This window comes from Arachis duranensis, chromosome 2 (assembly GCF_000817695.3).
Source record: "Arachis duranensis cultivar V14167 chromosome 2, aradu.V14167.gnm2.J7QH, whole genome shotgun sequence".
Taxonomy (NCBI): domain Eukaryota; kingdom Viridiplantae; phylum Streptophyta; class Magnoliopsida; order Fabales; family Fabaceae; genus Arachis; species Arachis duranensis.
Window position 1 is genome coordinate 52,695,900 of NC_029773.3, and position 20,313 is coordinate 52,716,212.

Below are 20,313 nucleotides of genomic sequence, written 5' to 3' on the forward strand. Positions count from 1 at the left end.
CCAAAAAGCGTATAAATTATCCGCTCATCACTCCCCTATAGGTTATTCCTTTTCAAGATATGGACGACGAAGCTTCATAAGAGTTATGTTCCTTTTCTATTTATTTGTTACTTTTGTATTATCTTAGCTATTATTTTTTCCTCGCCTTTATCTTTATTTAGTCTGTAAGAGGGATAGAAAATTTTTTGTATGTTAAGATATTGCATCTGGTTTGTATGTACATGTAAGCTTATGTCTTCAACGAAGAAGTGTTTTTGAAAGGCTATGCGGTTGTAAACTTTAAACAGGCTCCTATTCTAGTATTAAGTATGTTTAGAGTTGTCGTAATACCCAAGCTATTAGAGTGGCACAGTCAGAAGCGTGACATTCGGATAGTGAGGGTGTTACAGTTCTTGTTCTTGTTTGAGTCTTTTTCGAATTTCTTGAGTCTTTTTCCAAAAATTTTCAAATATAGTATCTTTTGTTTGAGTCTTGTGTCAATCTTTAAGTTTGGTGTCTTCTTGAGTCTTTTCTTTTAAATTTTTGAATTTAGAGTCTTTGGTTTTCAAAATTTTTAATTTTGATGTCCTTTGCATGTTCTTGTTTTCTTTGAATTCTGAGTTTTGTTCTTGGTGTTCTTCTTGATCTTCAAAGTATTCTTATTTTTCTTCTTGTTTTGATCTTAAAATTTTTAAGTTGGTGTCTCTTTGTGTTTTTCTTTGCAAATTTCGTATTCTAGGTGTCTGATGAGTCTATATTTTTCGATATATCTTGCCTTGATTTGAATGGATTCTAGCATATGTACTCACACTTAAGCACCAAAATAGCATACTTTTGTGTTTGATCCCTAATTTGATCCTGAATGTGAAAACATGCAATTTTGTACTTTAATAGAGCGAATTAATTCCACTTTTATTCCACTTGATGCCGTGATATGGTTTGTGAGTGATTTCAGGCCTTGAAGGCAAGAATGGATGGCCAAAAGTGGGAGAGAGCATGTACAAGGGAGAAAACATGAAGAAAACAAGGAAAAGCACACACAGTGAAGTGTGCGTGCACACAACCTTGCATGCATACGCACAAGCGAGATTTTCCATGTGTCCGTGCGCACAAGCACATGTGCGTACGCACAGGTCAATTTTCAGTTGGGTGTTGTGCGTCCGCACAGGTCCCTGCACGTGATTGCATTAATGAATCACGTGCACTGCGAATTTGGAGGCCCTTGGTTCATTTTTGGAAGGCTGAAATGCTGTTTTTTAGAGTGATATATAAAGGAGACTGATGAGCGGATAATTTATACGCTTTTTGGCATTATTTTTAGGTAATTTTTAGTAGGATCTAGCTACTTTTAGGGATGTTTTTAATAGTTTTTATGAAAAATTCACATTTCTGGACTTTACTATGAGTTTGTGTGTTTTTCTATGATTTCAAGTATTTTCTGGCTGAAATTGAGGGACCTGAGTAAAATTCTGATTCAGGCTGAAAAAGGACTGCTGATGTTGTTGGATTCTGATCTCCCTGCACTCGAAATAGATTTTCTAAAGCTACAGAACTCCAAACGGCATGCTCTCAACGGCGTTGGAAAGTAGACATCCATAGCTTTTCAGGAATATATAATAGTCCATACTTTATTCGTAATTAGATGACGTAAACTGGCGCTCAACGCCAGTTCCATGCTGCATTCTGGAGTAAAACGCCAGGAACACGTCACAAACCAGAGTTAAACGCCGAAAACACGTTACAACTTGGTGTTTAACTTCAAGAGAAGCCTCTGCACATGTAAAGCTCAAGCTCAGCCCAAGCACACCAAAGTAGACCCCGGAAGTGGATTTCTGCACTTAGACTTATTTCTGTAGGCCCTAGTAGCTAGTTTAGTATAAATAGAACTTTTAACTATTGTACTAGGCGTCTTGTCTTTTGATTAGTCTTTGACCATTTGGTCTTTTGATCATTCATGGGGGCTGGCCATTCGGCCATGCCTGGTCCATCACTTATATATTTTCAGAGGTGGAGTTTCTAGACACCATAGATTAAGGGTGTGGAGCTCTGCTGCACCTCGAGTTTTAATGCAAGTACTACTATTTTCTATTCAATTTAGCTTATTCTTGTTCTAAGATATTCGTTGCACTTCAACATGATGAATGTGATGATCCGTAACACTCATCATCATTCTCACCTATAAACGCGTGACTGACAACCACTTCCATTCTACCTTAGAACGAGCGAGTATCTCTTGGATTCCTTAATCAGAGTCTTTGTGGTATAAGCTAGAACCCTTTGGCGGCCATTCTTGAGAATCTGGAAAGTGTAAACCTTGTCTGTGGTATTCCTAGTAGGATTCAGGGATTGAATGACTGTGACGAGCTTCAAACTCGCGATTGTTGGGCGTAGTGACAGACGCAAAAGAATCAATGGATTCTATTCCGACATGATCGAGAACCGACAGATGATTAGCCGTGCTGTGACAAGAGCATTTGGACATATTGGAGTTATAAAAATTATAAATCACAATTTTGCCTATCAGACACTTATCAAAGGGGGAGGACACATTGGAGTACAATTTTTACCTAGTTTAATTTTTCATAGTATTAGGAGTAGGAGTAGTTTAAATAGAGAGCTCTCCTAGGGTTTATGTAGTTTTCATGTAGCATTTTATAGCAAGCCTTGATCTTTCATTTTGCTTCTTCAATTGTAAGTACTCTCAATTTCCTCTTAAATAAAGCATTGTTTACCTTTATTCCCTTTGGTTCAAGTTACTTTGTTCATGTTGCAATTTTGTGTTTCTTGAAGTTTTGATCAATGAATTTTATGTTTCATGCTTCCTTTATGTTTGATTGCTTGTTTACATTTGATTTTGTTGATAGTTGGTTATAGTTTCTTAACTTCCTTTGCAATTTTCCATGTTTTACTTTTATGCACACAAGGTGTTTGTGAAAATGCCAACTTTAGATTCTGAGTAGAGTTCCACACCTTGACTTGTGGCTTGATTTCCTAGGATACTAGAGTCATAATGTCCGACATTTAGTGGTAATTCTTGGGAAGTCAGTTGGCTCATGTTCCCATTGACGCTAGCCTTTTATCAACTAGTTCGGTAAGTTGGTTAGGACTTATGGATTAAGGTCAATTATGCTTGCTTAACTTACTCCTCAATGATTGGGGTTGACTAGGTGAGATTGAATCATGATAATTACCATAGTTGTGGTTATGGCGATGACAGGATTCCTTGGATCCTCACTCCCAAGTCAAGGCTTCTTTTATGCATTTTCACTAGTTTTGATTTTGTTTCCTTTCTACTTGCATTTACTACTAATTTTGATTATTGATAAACCCCATTTGTAGGGTTTATCTTGTACTTCATTTAAGGGATTTTATCACCTTTTACCTACATTTATTCAATGAAATAGCATGATTTTAGAACTTCTCCCTTAATTGTGCTTAAGAGTGAAAACATGCTTTTTAGGACTTAAAATAGCTAAATCTAATTCTCCTTGATTCCATTAGATGCCTTGATATGTTTGCTAAGTGATTTCAGATTTAGGAGGCAAGGATTGGACCAAGGGAATGAAGGAAAAGCATGTAAAAATGGAGAACTCATGAAGAAATAAAGGAAACGCAAAAGCTGTCAAGCCGACCTCTTCGCACTTAATCAAAAATAACATGAGCTACAGAGGTCCAAATGATGCGGTTCTACTTAGGTTGGAAAGCTAACATCTGGGGCTTCGAAACGATATAAGATTTGCCATAGTTGCTATACGTATAAGGACACGTATGTGCACTGTACGCGTACGTGCCGTTGGTGCACGTGATTCATTTCATGCAAACTCGTGGCTAGCGAATTTACAAGCCTTGTGGGCCCAATCCAACTCATTTCTGATCCTATTTAAGCCAAGGATCGAAGAGGGATGGACGAGTTAGTTACCAATTAGTTTTAGTTTAGCTTTTAGTTAGTTTAGTTTTAGAAGTAGTTTCTAGAGAGAGAAGCTCTCACTTCTCTCTAGGATTAGGATTAGGATTAGGTTTAGTTCTTAGATCTAGATTTTAATTCATCTTCTTCTACTTCTATTTTCTCAATTCCTTGTTGTTACATTCATTATTCTTTCATTCTTTTGTTGTAATTTCCTTTGTGTTGTTCTTGTGTTTTGTTGTAGATCTACTTTTGTTTCTTCTACTCTCTTTCAATTCAATGAAGGTAATTCATAATAAATGTGTTTCTTTTGATTGTTGTTGTTAATTCCTTTCAATAATTGTTGTTAGATTTCATTCTTGTTGTCAATTAAATATTCTTTTCTTTTGTGCCTTCCAAGTGTTTGAGAAAATGCTTGGTTGGATTTTAGAGTAGAATTTTATACTCTTGGCTTGGAAAGGTAACTTAGGACCTCTTGAGTTACTAATGTCCAAGTAATTGATGATTGGGATCCATTGACTCTAGTTCTCACCAATCGAATTAGTGGAGAGTTAGGACTTATAGACTAGGATTGATATAGCTCATTTGACTTTCCTTTACTACTAGTTAGAGGATGATTTAATGAGATTAATCCTTGCCAATTCTCATATTGTGGTTAGTGATTAAGATAGAGATCCTTGACCACCAACCCTTGCCAATACCTTTTTAGGCCTTAGTTTAATTTCTTACCATTTATCTTTCATGTTTCTTATTAAAACCCCAAAAACAACTCACAACCAATAACAAAACACTTCATTACAATTCCTAGGGAGAACGACCCGAGGTTTGAATACTTCGGTTTATAAATTTAGGGGTTTGTTACTTGTGACAAACAATCTTTTGTATGAAAGGATTATTGTTGGTTTAGAAACTATACTTGCAACGAGAATTCATTTGTGAAATTCTAAACCGTCAAAAAACCATTCATCAAAATGGCGTCGTTGCCGGGGAATTGCAATGATGTTGTGTTATTGGTTATTGTATATATGTGAATATTGTGAATATATTGCCTTTTGCTTTATTTGCTAGTTGTAGAATTTTGTTCTCTTGATTTCTATTAGCTTTTGAATTTTATTTTCTCTTTTCATTATGAATTCTCACTTTGGCTATGAGTTTGGATCTAATTATGTTGTAGGAAATGATGACTATAATGAAGAGATGTATCAAGGATGGGACAACCAAAGGTGGGAGGAGCCATATGCATATGATCAATCTTCATGCCAACAACCTCCACCAATGCACTATGAAGAAGAGCCATTCTATGATGCATATCAATCCAATGGCTATGGTGAATCTCCTTGTGACTTTCAAGAACCACCACCATATGCCTATGATTCATATCCTCAACATGAGCCTCAACCACACTCACAAGCCTATTTTCACCAACCACATCCATTGATCCAAGAGCCACATGATCCTAATCATATTATCCAAGAGGAACAAGAGTCAAGGGATCATCTCAAAGAAGCATTGGATCAATTTCAAGCAACCATGGAGTGTGTTGTGCAACAAGTGGAAAGAATGGAAAATATTGAACCACCACAACTCTACCAAGAAGAACCACCTTCCCATTATGAACCCTTTCCCCAAAATGAGGAACCCTTCCACCCACCCCAATCTCTAATGGATGAAACCCTTGGTGTTCTTGTTCGAGGGCAAGAAGAGATGAAAAGGGATGTGCAAAATTTCATGGCCGCCTTGGATGCGGTAACAAATCAATTAGCATCCCAATGCTTGAACACTCAAGGAACTCCCATGGCTACATATGGAGAATCGAATGAAGAACATAGCATGAAGGAGAGATTGGAAACTCCAGTGGGAAATGAGGGAAGTTGCTTTGTATTGGAACAATTGGAGGAAGCTTAAATTTTTGAAGACAAGGAAGAAGCGGTAGAAGACCTAGGAGATGCGGAACCTCCATGGGAACATAGAGTTGAAGAAAACCCCTCCAAGACGATTGAAATTGATGCTAGGGAGGAAAGTGCACACCTTCCAAGGCATATTTCATATGAAGACTTGGATGGGATAGAGCAAGAATTGAGTTCCCATGGCAATGAAGAGCAAGCATCAAGTCCTAGTGGTGGAGAATCCTTTGAACTTGAAGAACCTTCTCCCGGTGCATTTGAAAATATTGTGGAGGTAAACTTCTTTTACCCTCCCAATTATAGTTTGATTAAGGGAAAAGGCTTAGATAGTATTAATGAACAAAGGATTGAATTAGAGAAATCATGTGAAGAGGTGGAAGTCCTTAGAAATAGAAGGATGGGAGTGGAATACGCTTTGTCAAGATCGTTGGAAGCATCTTTGCCTAGGTTGTCATCTACTCCTTCACTTGAGTGGGTAAAATTCATTTCTATTAGCTTTATTGTCCCACTTGAGTATGGCTTGCTTGAAACGGATGGTCAACTTAGGATGCTTTGTGGGATGAAGCGTAAGCGAAAGATGTTTCGTGGTTAGCGTTGCAAATCAAGGCTCATTTTGGTCGATACATCAAGAGTCGAATACAAAGGTGGGAATAGTGCTCAAATAGATGGGTCTAGGAGGATTGTTGGGCACTTCATAGAGGATTCTTCTTGTTCACCACCCGGATGGACTAATAATGGTGATCAACCTCAAGACGGGTGTGAAAATAAAGTGTGGGATCCCAGATTAGAAAAAGATGATCAACTTTTGGAGCCCCAAGCTTGTGAAGAACTCCATCAAGACTTGGCTAAATCCATAAGAAATCTTGGGGCACAATGGAGAACCAAGCATTGGTGGGAGTTCCAAGATGAATACAAGCACAAGCCACCTTGATGAGGAGCTCCCCATAAGTCCAACTTAAGGACAATAAATAAAAGTGCTAGGTGGGAGACACCCCACCATGGTAAAATCTTTTCATTTTCTCTTTTGTACATATTGGTAGAATTAGTTTAATTTCATGTTCTGTTTAGATAGTTGAGTTTAATTGGTAGTTTAGTATGTTAAATAAGGGTTTATGGTGTTTTGGTAGCTATTTGGAGGTTTCGAATGCTTAGATTGGTGCAAAAACATAGCAAAACTTTTTGAAAAATAGAGCACCATCCATGCGTACGCGCACTGCGTGCGTACGCGCACTTCAAGCATTCTCGACCGCTTACGCGCACGCGTACATGGCGCGAGCGCGTAGATGAAGAAGTTCCACTCCCAGCCAACAAACCCAGAAGTTAGGCCTTCACTGTGCGAATGTTGAGCCCCAGGCCCAACACCATCCGCGCGTACGTGCCCATCATGCTGAATTCGCATTGCACACGCAAGCACACATGCCGCGCGCGCGTCGATTAGGCCACCTGCACCCCTAGTACTTTTACCAGAGAGTTGTGCGAACTCTAGGCCAACATTGAGCCGCCGGCCTGACTAGCCACCCACGCAGACGCGCACTGTACGTGTCCGCGTCTCCCTCTCTGTTCCACCACCCGCGCGCGCGGCATGCGCGCGTACGCGCGGATTTCCTTCCTTCACCACATTTCGTTTCTTCTCCTCTTTCTATTTCTTTCCTTCTCCTTTCTTCTTCCCTCCTCCTACCCCTCATCCAACACTTTCAAACACCATGGATAACCATTTATTTTAGTTGGTTAATTAGTTAGTTTTCATTTTATTTTCTCTCTTTTCATTATAGGTGTTGGATTATTGACTTTGTTCACTATACATTGCCTCCCCTTATTGCCTAAATGATATTTTAGCATGAATATTTTTAAATAATCTTTGTTGGATTCTATGATTGAGGTTATATTTTGCTACTTGGTTTTGAGTTTTTCATGCTTACCTTTTGAACAATACCAAGTGATGAGAATTGCCTTCGAGCTTGTAACTCTTCTTGAATTACATGATTTGGCCACCATGTGATTTGAGCCTTATTCTGTGATTAGGCAAATTCTTGATGGATGATGTTGTGTATTTACCTTAATGCATTGTATTTTATGATCATATGCATCCATATACTTTAGCTTGAATGCTTTCATGCTTCTTTAATGCTTGTTTTACCTTACAAGTTCACTTAAAGCATCTCAAGCATACTAGAATGAGTGAAGTGCATGCTTCTTTTGTGACATAGCTTTTTATGCTAGTGTGTGCTCTAAACCGCGCAATTTAGAATTCACACACTTATTTGTCATTAATGTCACACTAATTCACTCACTCATTTCTAGTGATTTACCTCATTCCAACAATGTACGGTTCCTTGCTTTTATATCTTCTCATCTTATGGTGTTATATTTTTGTTTTTCATGAATAATGCACCACAAGCAAACATGGAAGCAGGAGAAAGAACACGCAGCAATCTGGAGAGTCGCCGTACCCCCTTGCTTATCTTTGAGTGCACCGAGGACGGCGCAAACTTTTAAGTGTGGGGAGGTCGTCTGACCGATCGGCGATTTTGGGTGACAAGTTTCTAAATTCAACACTTTTTCATTTCATATTTTTTTTAGGTCTCTTAGGATTTTTATTTCATTTTCTTATTTTTTGCATACATATACACAATAAGCTTAGTCAAAATAATAAAAATTTTCAAGATTTCTATCTATAGGGCACCAATTGATTTGAGTGAAAACTTTTCATAGAACTTGCTTGAATTATATGTCTTGTGAATCATGTTTTTGAGCTAAGAACACAAGCAAGTGAGATTTGAGCCTAATGGTGTGGTTACATCTTATAACCACTTATTTTTCCTTCTTGTGTGCATTATTCTCTTTCTATGATTGTAATCTTTGATTTGTTTGATTCTTTATGTCCATTATTTTGTGTATTCATGCATTTATATGATTGAGGCCATCATTTCATTAGCTCACTTATCCAAATAGCCAACCTTTTATATTCCTTTGTTAGCCAATTTGAGCCTATGCTTAACCCACTTGTTCTTATTTTAGCACATTACAAGCCTTAAAGTGAAAAATAATAATTGCCCCTTATTTGGATCTTTGATTAGCTTAGGCTAGTGTGTCTAACATTCAAGTGTGGGAATCTTGGGACATTGGGGGAATAAAAAGGTAGTTTTGTATTTTTATTGAAATTATTGGGAATTGGGTGCATACTCATGTATTGATCAAATGTAAAACCTTATGCATTGATGCTCTTGTATATAAAAAAAATGAGAAAAAGAAAAGAAAAAAACAATATGGAAAAGAAAAAAATATAGAAAAAGAAAGAAAAAGAAGAAAAAGAAAGAAATAAAAAGGGGACAAAAAGCCCTAAAGCAAATTGTAGCTCAATAAAATCAATGCATAAGTATTGTAAAGCGAAAAGAGAATGCATGAGTATGTAAAAAAGTGAAGAATGGGTAGTTAGGTTAGCTTTGAAATTGTATAGGATGTCATAGGTTAGGTGGGAAGTTTAAGCTTATCAAAGATTCAAATTTCAAGCTCACTTAACCATATATGCATCCTACCTTGACCTTAACCCCATTACAACCTAAAGAAAGACATCATGATAGATGTATTCATGCATGAAATATATTTTGATTGTTAGAAGAAGAACAAATCTTGGAAAGCATGATTAGGGGAGAATTGAGAGAATCAACCCTAAACACTTGAGCGAATAGAGTGCAAATACATTAGGCGAGGGTTTGATGCTCAATTACATGTCTCCACCTATGATCATCTCCTTTCATGCAAGTTGTAAAAAAATTATTTAATAACTCAATTCAATTGTGGAGTAGACTTGCTAGTCCTTAGCCCTTGTGCATATATGCTTCTTGGGAACTGATTTATTTTGACCAAGAAATTGCATTCATTTAGATAGTTGCATATAGGTAGATTGCACTTAGTTAGTTCCATTGAATAAATGCCATGCCCTTACTTCATTCTTGGTTTAAGCATGAAGACATGCTTGGTTTAAGTGTCGGGAGGTTGATAAACCCCATTTGTAGGGTTTATCTTGTGCTTCATTTAAGGGATTTTATCACCTTTTACTTACATTTATTCAATGAAATAGCATAGTTTTAGAACTTCTCCCTTAATTGTGCTTAAGAGTGAAAACATGCTTTTTAGGACTTAAAATAGCTAAATCTAATTCTCCTTGATTCCATTAGATGCCTTGATATGTTTGCTAAGTGATTTCAGATTTAGTAGGCAAGGATTGGACCAAGGGAATGAAGGAAAAGCATGTAAAAATGGAGAACTCATGAAGAAATAAAGGAAACGCAAAAGCTGTCAAGCCGACCTCTTCGCACTTAATCGACCATAACTTGAGCTACAGAGGTCCAAATGATGCCGTTTCAGTTGGGTTGGAAAGCTAACATCTGGGGCTTCGAAAGGATATAAGATTTGCCATAGTTGCTATACGTATAAGGACGCGTACGCGCACTGTATGTGTACGCGCCATTGGTGCACGTGATTCACTTCATGCAAACTCGTGGCTAGCGAATTTACAAGCCTTGTGGGCCCAATCCAACTCATTTCTGATCCTATTTAAGCCAAGGATCGAAGAGGGATGGACGAAGTTAGTTACCATTAGTCATAGTTTAGTTTTAGAAGTAGTTTTTAGAGAGAGAAGCTCTCACTTCTCTCTAGGATTAGGATTAGGATTAGGTTTAGTTCTTAGATCTAGATTTTAATTCATCTTCTTCTACTTCAATTTTCTCAATTCCTTGTTGTTACATTCATTATTCTTTCATTCTTTTGTTGTAATTTCCTTTGTGTTGTTCTTGTGTTTTGTTGTAGATCTACTTTTGTTTCTTCTACTCTCTTTCAATTCAATGTCAATTCAATAAGAGGTAATTCATGTAGATCTTGTTTCCTTTAATTGTTGTTGCTAATTCTTTACATTTGATTGTTGTTAGATCTTGTTCTTGTTGTTGATTTACTATGCTTTCCTTTTATGCCTTCCAAGTGTTTGATGAAATGCTTGGTTGGATTTTAGAGTAGAGTTTTATGTTCTTGGCTTGGAAAGGTAACTTAGGACCTCTTGAGTTACTAATGTCCAAGTAATTGATGATTGGGATCCATTGACTCTAGTTCTCACTAATCGAATTAGTGGAGAGTTAGGACTTATAGACTAGGACTGATATAGCTCATTTGACTTTCCTTTACTACTAGTTAGAGGATGATTTAATGAGATTAATCCTTGCCAATTCTCATATTGTGGTTAGTGATTAGGATAGAGATCCTTGACCACCAACCCTTTCCAAGACCTTTTTAGGCCTTAGTTTAATTTCTTACCATTTATCTTTCATGTTTCTTATTAAAACCCCAAAAATAACTCACAACCAATAACAAAACACTTCATTACAATTCCTAGGGAGAACGACCCGAGGTTTGAATACTTCGGTTTATAAATTTAGGGGTTTGTTACTTGTGACAAACAATCTTTTATATGAAAGGATTATTGTTGGTTTAGAAACTATACTTGGAACGAGAATTCATTGGTTGTTTGTTTGCTTTTATTAGTAGGTTTTTGTTTATGTTTTCTTGATGACTTTTTCACACCATCACCACAATGCACCCCAATGGAACCCAAACATTACCCGACTACATACAAAACCAAAACCCTTATGAGTTTAGTTGTCAACCTTCATCACCTCTATCTTCATCTTCGTATATGGATCAAGCCACACAAGACGTACTTCTCATGCTCATTCAAGAACAACAAGAGTTACGGAAGAAGCAAGAGCACGCCATGTCTACCTTAGCAAAAGCTTTGAATCATTTAGCTTCATCACGTTCAGGCCACAAGAAAGAAATTCTAGTGGATGAATGTGTGGAACCGAGTGAAAAGTGTGGAGTGAAAGAAGAACTATGGAATCAAGAAAAAGATGTTGATTTGGAAGGAGATGTTGATGTGGACTTCATTTTATGTCCAACTTGGCTAATTCCTTCAATGACCTTCATGAGTCTCCATTAGTAGATTTGGAAGGAGATGTTGATGTGGACTTCACACAACATCCAATTTTTGACTTGAGTGAGGATGAAGAAGATTCAAGAGTGGTTGAGGAAGATTTTAGTCGCCAAGAGGTGAAAGTATTTGTGTAAGATAGAATTGAGTGGGTGAAGAGTTCTCCAACAAGCTTCCTAGCCCTACATCAATATGCCGTCTTGGAAACGGATGCTCAACTTCAAACCTTTCTTGGAGTAGTGGGTGGTGAAGAGAAGAATGTTAATTGGCAACGGAATGAAAATTTCATCAAAAGGACCGACTTAACATTTGGAGCTCAATTTTGGTACAAGAGTGAATGTAGTGGATTCTGGGGAGTGCACAAGCATGTCAATGGTGATAGAGGAACTCAAGTATGGGATCCGGGCATTGGTTTTATGAGTCAACACTTAAGGATCCTAATTGTTAGCCTAAAATCTCTCATGAGTTTGACAAAATCCATTTAGGACGCCAGAGGTCTAGTCAATGGAAAACTTGGTTGGAGATTCAAGGAGGAGTGGAAGCATAAGCCGCCATAACAAGGATCACTTCACCAAGTCCAACTTAGGACTATAAACCAAAGTGTTAGGTGGGAGACACCCCACCATGGTAATATCCTTCTAACTTTCTCTCTTTTACCTTTTTGTTGCATGAATAATCGACTATATTTCTAGGTTGGATACATTTATTTTGATGTTTGTTGGGTAATTCTAGTGAAATAATATGCTTTTGGGAATTTTGTGATGTTTTGGGACTTGAAAACCTATTTTGGATGTCAAAATTGATGCCTTAGAGGCATAATTTTTGTTGTAGGACCAGAGACCTGTGCCTGCGTGATAAACCACTATTTTATGGTTTATCTTGTGCTAAATTGAGTGGTTTTTATCAGCTTTTCACCCACTTATTCATATGAATTGCATGATATTACAATTCCTTCCTAGTTTAGTTCTATGATTGAAAACTTACTTCCTAGAGATCTCTTAATTACGTATTTTAATTCCCCTTTATACCATTCGATACCGTGATCCGTGTGATTAAGTGTTTCAAGTTTCATAGGGCAGGAATGGCTTAGAGAATGGAGAGGAAGCTTGCAAAAAGGGAAGGAGCACAAGAAATAAAGGAGACAACCAGCGAACAGCGACGCGCACGCATGGCTGACGCATGCGTGCGCTTTGGACAAAATCACAGCGATGCGTACGTGTGCTGGACGCGTACACGTGGATTGGAGTTTGTACAAACGATGCAAGCGCGTGCCTGACGCGCACGCGTGGTAAGGAAAACGCTGAATGATGCGTACCCGTGACCGACGCGTACGCGTGACCTGCGCGATCTGTAGAAATTTCAGAATACGCTGGAGACAGTTTGGGCCGCATATTGACCCAGATTTTAGCCTAGAAACACAGATTAAAGTCAGGGAACATGTAGAGGCTCAAATAATCAGATCATAATACATAATTTTAGGATTAGATGTAGTTTTTAGAGAGAGAGGTTCTCTCCTATCTTAGGATTAAGATTTATCTTAGGATTTAGGATTTCTTTTAGTCATTAGGATTGTCTCTTCATATCAGGTTCAATAATCTATGTTTCTCTTCTACTTTTATTTACTCTGATGCTTTTATGTGTATTTGATTTATGTTGCCCAATTGGCTTATGAGCCATTCATGTTATGATTTTCTTTATTTAATATAATTTGAGGTATTTCAGACTCATGATTATTTTGCTCTATTTTATGATTTCTTCTCCCTTTTGGCTTTGGTTAATTAATTGGTAATACTTGAGTTATCAAACTCAGCAGTGGTTGAAATTGGCAATTGCTAATTAATTAGGATCGCTCTAAAAGTTGGCTGAAACTCGAGGATCAATTTAATTATTCTACTTGACTTTCCTTTATTTAATAAGGGATAATTAAGTGTGATTAAAACCCAATTCTCAGCACACCTGATAAGGATAACTAGGATAGAAATTCCAATTTTCATACCTTGCCAAGAGATTTATAGTAATTGATTTATTAATTCCTGCAATCTATTTATTCTCTTGTTCAAACCCTTTTTGAAAACCAAAATTACTGTTTTCCATAACCAATAATAAAACACACCTCCCTGCAATTCCTTGAGAAGGTGACCCGAGGTTTGAATACTTCAGTTTATAAATTTTATTGGGTTTGTTACTTGTGTCAGCCAAATGTTTGTAAGAAAGGAATTCTTGTCGGTCTAGAAGCTATACTTGCAACAGGAGTTTATTTGTGAAAATTCTAGACAGTGCGAGAGTTTCGTTCTTCAAAATGGCGCCATTGCCGTGAAGTTGCAAACGTGTGCCTTATTATTGGTTATTGTGAATATTTTTCTTTTACTTGTTTATTTGTTTTTGTTTTCCCTTTTTATCTCTATTAGCTACTATGAGTTCTCACCCCTCTCGCTTTGAGTTTGGTTCTAATTTTGTTGAAAGGAATGGAAGCTATAACAGGAATATGCATCAAGGTCTCAGCAATCAAAGATGGATGGAGCCAAGAGGATCTGATCAACCCTTTAGGCAACAACACCCTCGAAGATATCATGGACAAAGACCATTCTACAATGCATACCAAGCTAATAGATATAGTGAACCCCCTTGTATTTACCAACAAGCCCCACCCTATGCTTATAGACCATCCTCTCAACATAGCTTCGAACCACCACACTCACAAGCTCCTTTTCACCATTCACCACTGTATGATCCTTATCCGCCCCAATGCCAATCCAATTACTCCCAAGAACCACCACTTCCCTATGCACCATGTCCATATCCATCAAGCCAAGAATCACAGGTTCGCTTTGAAGAATCAGTAGATCAATTTCATGCAACCCTTCATCAACTGGAGCAAGCAATAAATCAATTATCTTCTAGACGTTTGGACATTCAAGGAACTCCCATGGCTTCATGTGGGCAATCTCATGAAGAACGTAGCATGAAGGAGATATCAGAAACTCCAGTGGACAGTAATGAGCATGAATTTGTACTGGAACAATTGGAGGAAGCCCAAATTATCCAAGAAGAAGCAGAATTGGTTGAAGACTTAGGAGATGCTGAACCTCCGTGGGAATCCAGAGTTGTGGAAAATTCCGTCAATGAAATTATAACTAATGCTAAGGAGGATAGTGCACGACCCCCAAAGCAGGTATCTTATGAGGAACTGGATGGAACAACCTAAGACACAAGTCTCCTTGATGATGATAATCACAAGTCAAGTTCTCTTAGTAATGAACTTGTATCCGCAAGTGAAGTCTTTGAGATAGAAGAATCTTTTGCGAGTGAGTACGAATATGATGCAGAGGTAGACTTTTCTCGGCCTCCCAATTATGACTCAAGTGATGAGGAAGATATTGAGGACTTTGATAAAGACATGGTGAAAATTGAAGAAGTTTGCAAAGAAGTAGAGGAATTCACAGAAGATCACAAGGGAGTAGAGCTTGCAAAACCATTGGAAACACCTATCCCAAGGCCATTACCACCTAATACAAACTTCAAGTGGGTAAAATCCTTAGCTTTTATCTTTACTTTTCCACTTAAATATGGTTTAATTGAAACAGATGGCTAGCCTAAAGCTCTTTGCGGCTTTAAGAGCAAAAGGGAAATGACTCGTGCTCAGAGCTGGTATGCAAGATTCAATGAGGCTTCACACTTCAATTTAAAGCGCAAGTATTGGTGTCAAACTCAATTGAAAGGATCTCAGAAGCTGTTTGGTCACTACAGTGAGAATTCAAATTACTCACCACCCGGTTGGAAAAATGCAGATCAAGACACAAACGGGTGTAGAAGCAAAGTTTGGGATTCTGGAGTCTGTTCTGACATTTAGCACACTAGAAGCCTGAGAACATGTTTGAAACTGCTCCAGGGCTTTACGTGCCTTGTTTGGGACCCCAGAGGTTGTTGGCATTCCAAACATTGGTGGAGACTCCTAGACGAATTCAAGCATCAGCCACCATAACAGGAAGCTCATCAAATGTGGTGCATGAAATTGTGATTATCAACAATGGCGCAAAAAACTTGGTAGCGCTCTCAAACGTGAATCACACTTAGTCACAACTCTGCACAACTAACCAGCAAGTGCACTGGGTCTTCCAAGTAATACCTTACGTGAGTAAGGGTCGATCCCACGGAGATTGTTGGTATAAAGCAAGCTACGGTCATCTTGTAAATCTCAGTTAGGCGGATAGTAAATGTTATGGAGTTTTCGAATAATAAATAAAATAGAAAATAAAGATAGAGTTACTCATGTAATTCAATGGTGGGAAATTCATATAAGTGTGTGGAGGTGCTTGTCTCTGTTGGATATCTGCTTTCCTACTGTCTTCCTTCAATCCTTCTTATTCCTTTCCATGGTAAGCTGTATGTAGCGCATCACCGTTGTCAATGGCTACATCCCATCCTCTCAGTGAAAAAGGTCCAAATGCTCTGTCACAGCACGGCTAATCATCTGTCGGTTCTTGATCATGTCGGAATAGAATCCTTTGATTCTTTTGAGTTTGTCATCACGCCCAACAATCGCGAGTTTGAAGCTCGTCACAGTCATTCAATCCCAGAATCCTACTCGAAATACCACAGGCAAGGTTAAACTTTTCGGATTCCCATGAATTCCGCCATCAATTCTAGCTTATACCACGAAGATTCTGATTAAGAAATCCAAGAGATATGTGCCCGGTTTAAGGTAGAACGGAAGTGGTTGTCAGTCACGCGTTCATAGGTAAGAATGATGATGAGTGTCACAGATCATCACATTCATCATGTTGAAGTGCAAAAAATATCTTAGAACAGGAATAAAATGAATTGAATAGAAAATAGTAGTAATTGCATTGAAACTTGAGGTACAGCAGAGCTCCACACCCTTAATCTATGGTGTGTAGAAACTCCACCATTGAAAATATATAAGTGATGAAGGTTCAGGCATGGCCGAATGGCCAGCCTCCAAACATGATCAATAGTCTCCTAAGATGAACAATAGAGTAAAATCGAGACCAAAGATGAAAATACAATAGTAAAAAGTTCTATTTATACTAAACTAGTTACTAGGGTTTACAGAAATAATTCTAAGTGCAGAAATCTACTTCTGGGGCCCACTTTGGTATGTGCTTGGGCTGAGCTTGAACTTTACACGAGCTAAGGCTTCTTTTGGAGTTGGACGCCAAGTTGTAACGTGTTTTTGGCGTTCAACTCTGGTTCGTGACGTGTTTCTGGCGTTTGACTCCAGAATGCAGCATGGAACTGGTGTTGAGCGCCAGTTTACATCGTCTAATCACGAATAAAATATGAACCATTATATATTGCTGGAAATCTCTGGATGTCGTCTTTCCAACGCCGTTCAGAGCGCGCCATTTGGAGTTCTGTAGCTCCAGAAAATCCATTTCGATTGCAGGGAGGTCAGAATCCAACAGTATCAGCAGTCCTTTGTCAGCCTTCTTTCAAAGTTTTGCTCAGGTCCCTCAATTTCAGCCAGAAAATACCTGAAATTACAGAAAAACACACAAAATCATAGTAAAGTCCAGAAATGTGAATTTAACACAAAAACCAATGAAAACATCCCTAAAAGTAGCTAGATCCTACTAGAAACTACCTTAAAACAATGCCAAAAAGCGTATAAATTATCCGCTCATCACAACACCAAACTTAAATTGTTGCTTGTCCCCAAGCAACTGAAAATCAATTAGGATAAAAAGAAGAGAATATACTATAAATCCCAAAATATCAATGAATATTAGTTCTAATTAGATGAGCGGGACTTGTAGCTTTTTTCTTATGAACAGTTTTGGCATCTCACTTTTTCCTTTGATGTTTAGAATGATTGGCATCTCTAGGAACTTAGATTTTCAGATAGTGTTATTGATTCTCCTAGTTAAGTATGTTGATTCTTGAACACATCTACTTTTATGAGTCTTGGCCGTGGCCCTAAGCACTTTGTTTTCCAGTATTACCACCGGATACAAAAATGCCACAAACACATAACTGGGTGAACCTTTTCAGATTGTGACTCAGCTTTGCTAAAGTCCCCAGTTAGAGGTGTCCAGAGCTCTTAAGCATACTCTTTTTGCTTTGGATCATGACTTTAACCACTCAGTCTCAAGCTTTTCACTTGGACCTGCATGCCAAGGGCACATGGTTAGGGATAGCTTGATTTAACCGCTTAGGCCTGGATTTTATTTCCTTGGGCCTTCCTATCCATTGATGCTCAAACCCTTAGATCCTTTTTACCCTTGCCTTTTGGTTTTTAAGGGCTATTGGCTTTTTCTGCTTGCTTTTTTTTCGCAAGCTTTTGCTATTCACTGCTTTTTCTTGATTCAAGAATCAATTTTATGATTTTTCAGATTATCAATAGCATTTCTCTTTGTTCATCATTCTTTCAAGAGCCAACAATTTTAACATTCATAAACAACAAGATCAAAATTATGCACTATTCAAGCATTCATTCAGAAGACAAAAAGTATTGTCACCACATCAATATAATTAAACTAAATTCAAGGATAATTTCAAAATTCATGTACTTCTTGTTCTTTGGAATTAGAAACATTTTTCATTTAAGAGAGGTGAAGGATTCATGGAATTAATTATAGCCTTAAGACATAGTTACTAAATACTAATGATCATGTAAAAGAGACACAAATATAGATGACATAATAAGCATAAAAACCAAAAAACAGAAAAATAAGAACAAGGAATGAATCCACCTTAGTGATGGTGGCGCTTTCTTCTTGAAGAACCAATGATGTCCTTGAGTTCTTCTATGTCTCTTCCTTGCCTTTGTTGCTCCTCCCTCATTGCTCTTTGATCTTCTATAATTTCTTGGAGAATGATGGAGTGCTCTTGATGTTCCACCCTTAATTGATCCATATTGTAACTCAAATCTTCAAGAGAAGTGTTGAGTTGTTCCCAACAGTTGTTAGGAGGAGAGTGCATCCCTTGAGGCATCTCCGGGATTTCTTGGTGATGAGCTTCCTCATGCGTCTCTTGGGTTCCATGAGTGGGCTCTCTTGTTTGCTCCATCCTTTTCTTAGTGATGGGCTTGTCCTCCTCGATGGGGATGTCTCCTTTTATGATGACTTCAGCTGAGTAACATAGATGGCAAATAAGATAAGGAAAAGCTTGCCTTGCCAAAGTAGAGGGCTTATCGGCTATTTTGTAGAATTCAAGGGAGATAACTTCATGAATTTCTACTTCCTCTCTAATCATGATGCTATGGATCATGATGGCCCGATCCACAGTAACTTCAGATCGGTTGCTAGTGGGGATGATGGAGCGTTGGATGAACTCCAACCATCCTCTAGCCACAGGCTTGAGGTCCACTCTTCTTAATTGAACCGGCTTGCCTTTGGAGTCTCTTTTCCATTGAGCTCCTTCAACACATATGTCCCTAAGGACTTGGTCCAACCTTTGATCAAAGTTGACCCTTCTTGTGTAGGGCTGTGCATCTCCTTGCATCATGGGCAAGTTGAATGCCAACCTCACATTTTCCGGACTAAAATCTAAGTATTTCCCCCGAACCATTGTAAGATAGTTCTTTGGATTCGAGTTCATACTTTGATCATGGTTCCTAGTGATCCATGCATTGGCATAGAACTCTTGAACCATCAAGATTCCAACTTGTTGAATGGGGTTGGTCAAAACTTCCCAACTTCTTCTTTGAATCTCATGTCGGATCTCCGGAAACTCACTTTTCTTGAGCTTGAAAGGGACCTCCGGGATCACCTTCTTCTTGGCCACAACATCATAGAAGTGGTCTTGATGGGCTTTGGAGATGAATCTTTCCATCTCCCATGACTGGGAGGTGGAAGCTTTTGTCTTCCCTTTCCCTTTTCTAGAGGTTTCTCAGGCTTTAGGTGCCATCAACGGTAATGGAAAAACAAAAAGCTTATGCTTTTACCACACCAAACTTAAAATATTGCTCGCCCTCAAACAAGAGAAAAAAGAAAAGAAGAAGAAGAAGAGAAAATATGGAGGAGAGTAGGGGAGGTGTATTCGGCCAAGGTATAGAAGAGGAAAGAGTGGATGGATGTGAGTGGTGAATGGGGTAATTGGGAAGAGAGATTGAGGTGATTGGTGAAGGGTTTTGGAGAAGAGTGTTTATTGGAAAGAGAGGATAAATGTTGAGAAGAGGGGAGAATATGATAGGTGGGGATCCTGTGGGGTCCACATATCCTGAGATGATCCTGTGGGGTCCACAGATCTTGGGGTGTCAAAGATTTACATCCTTGTACCAATTAGGCATGTAAAGTGCCTTTGCATGTAATTCTGGCATTTAAACGCCGAAGTGATGCATGTTCTGGGCGTTCAACGCCCATGTGTAGCATGTTTCTGGCGTTGAACGCCAGTTCCATGCTTGTTTCTGGCGTTCAGTGCTAGCTCTCCTCAGGGTGCATTCCTGGCGTTTGAACGCCAGGATGTTGCTTGTTTCTGGCGTTCAACACGAGATCCATGCTCTGTTCTGGCGTTGAACGCCAGACAGATGCTCCTTACTGGCGTTTAAACGCCAGTAAGTCCTTCCTCCATGGTGTGATTTTTCT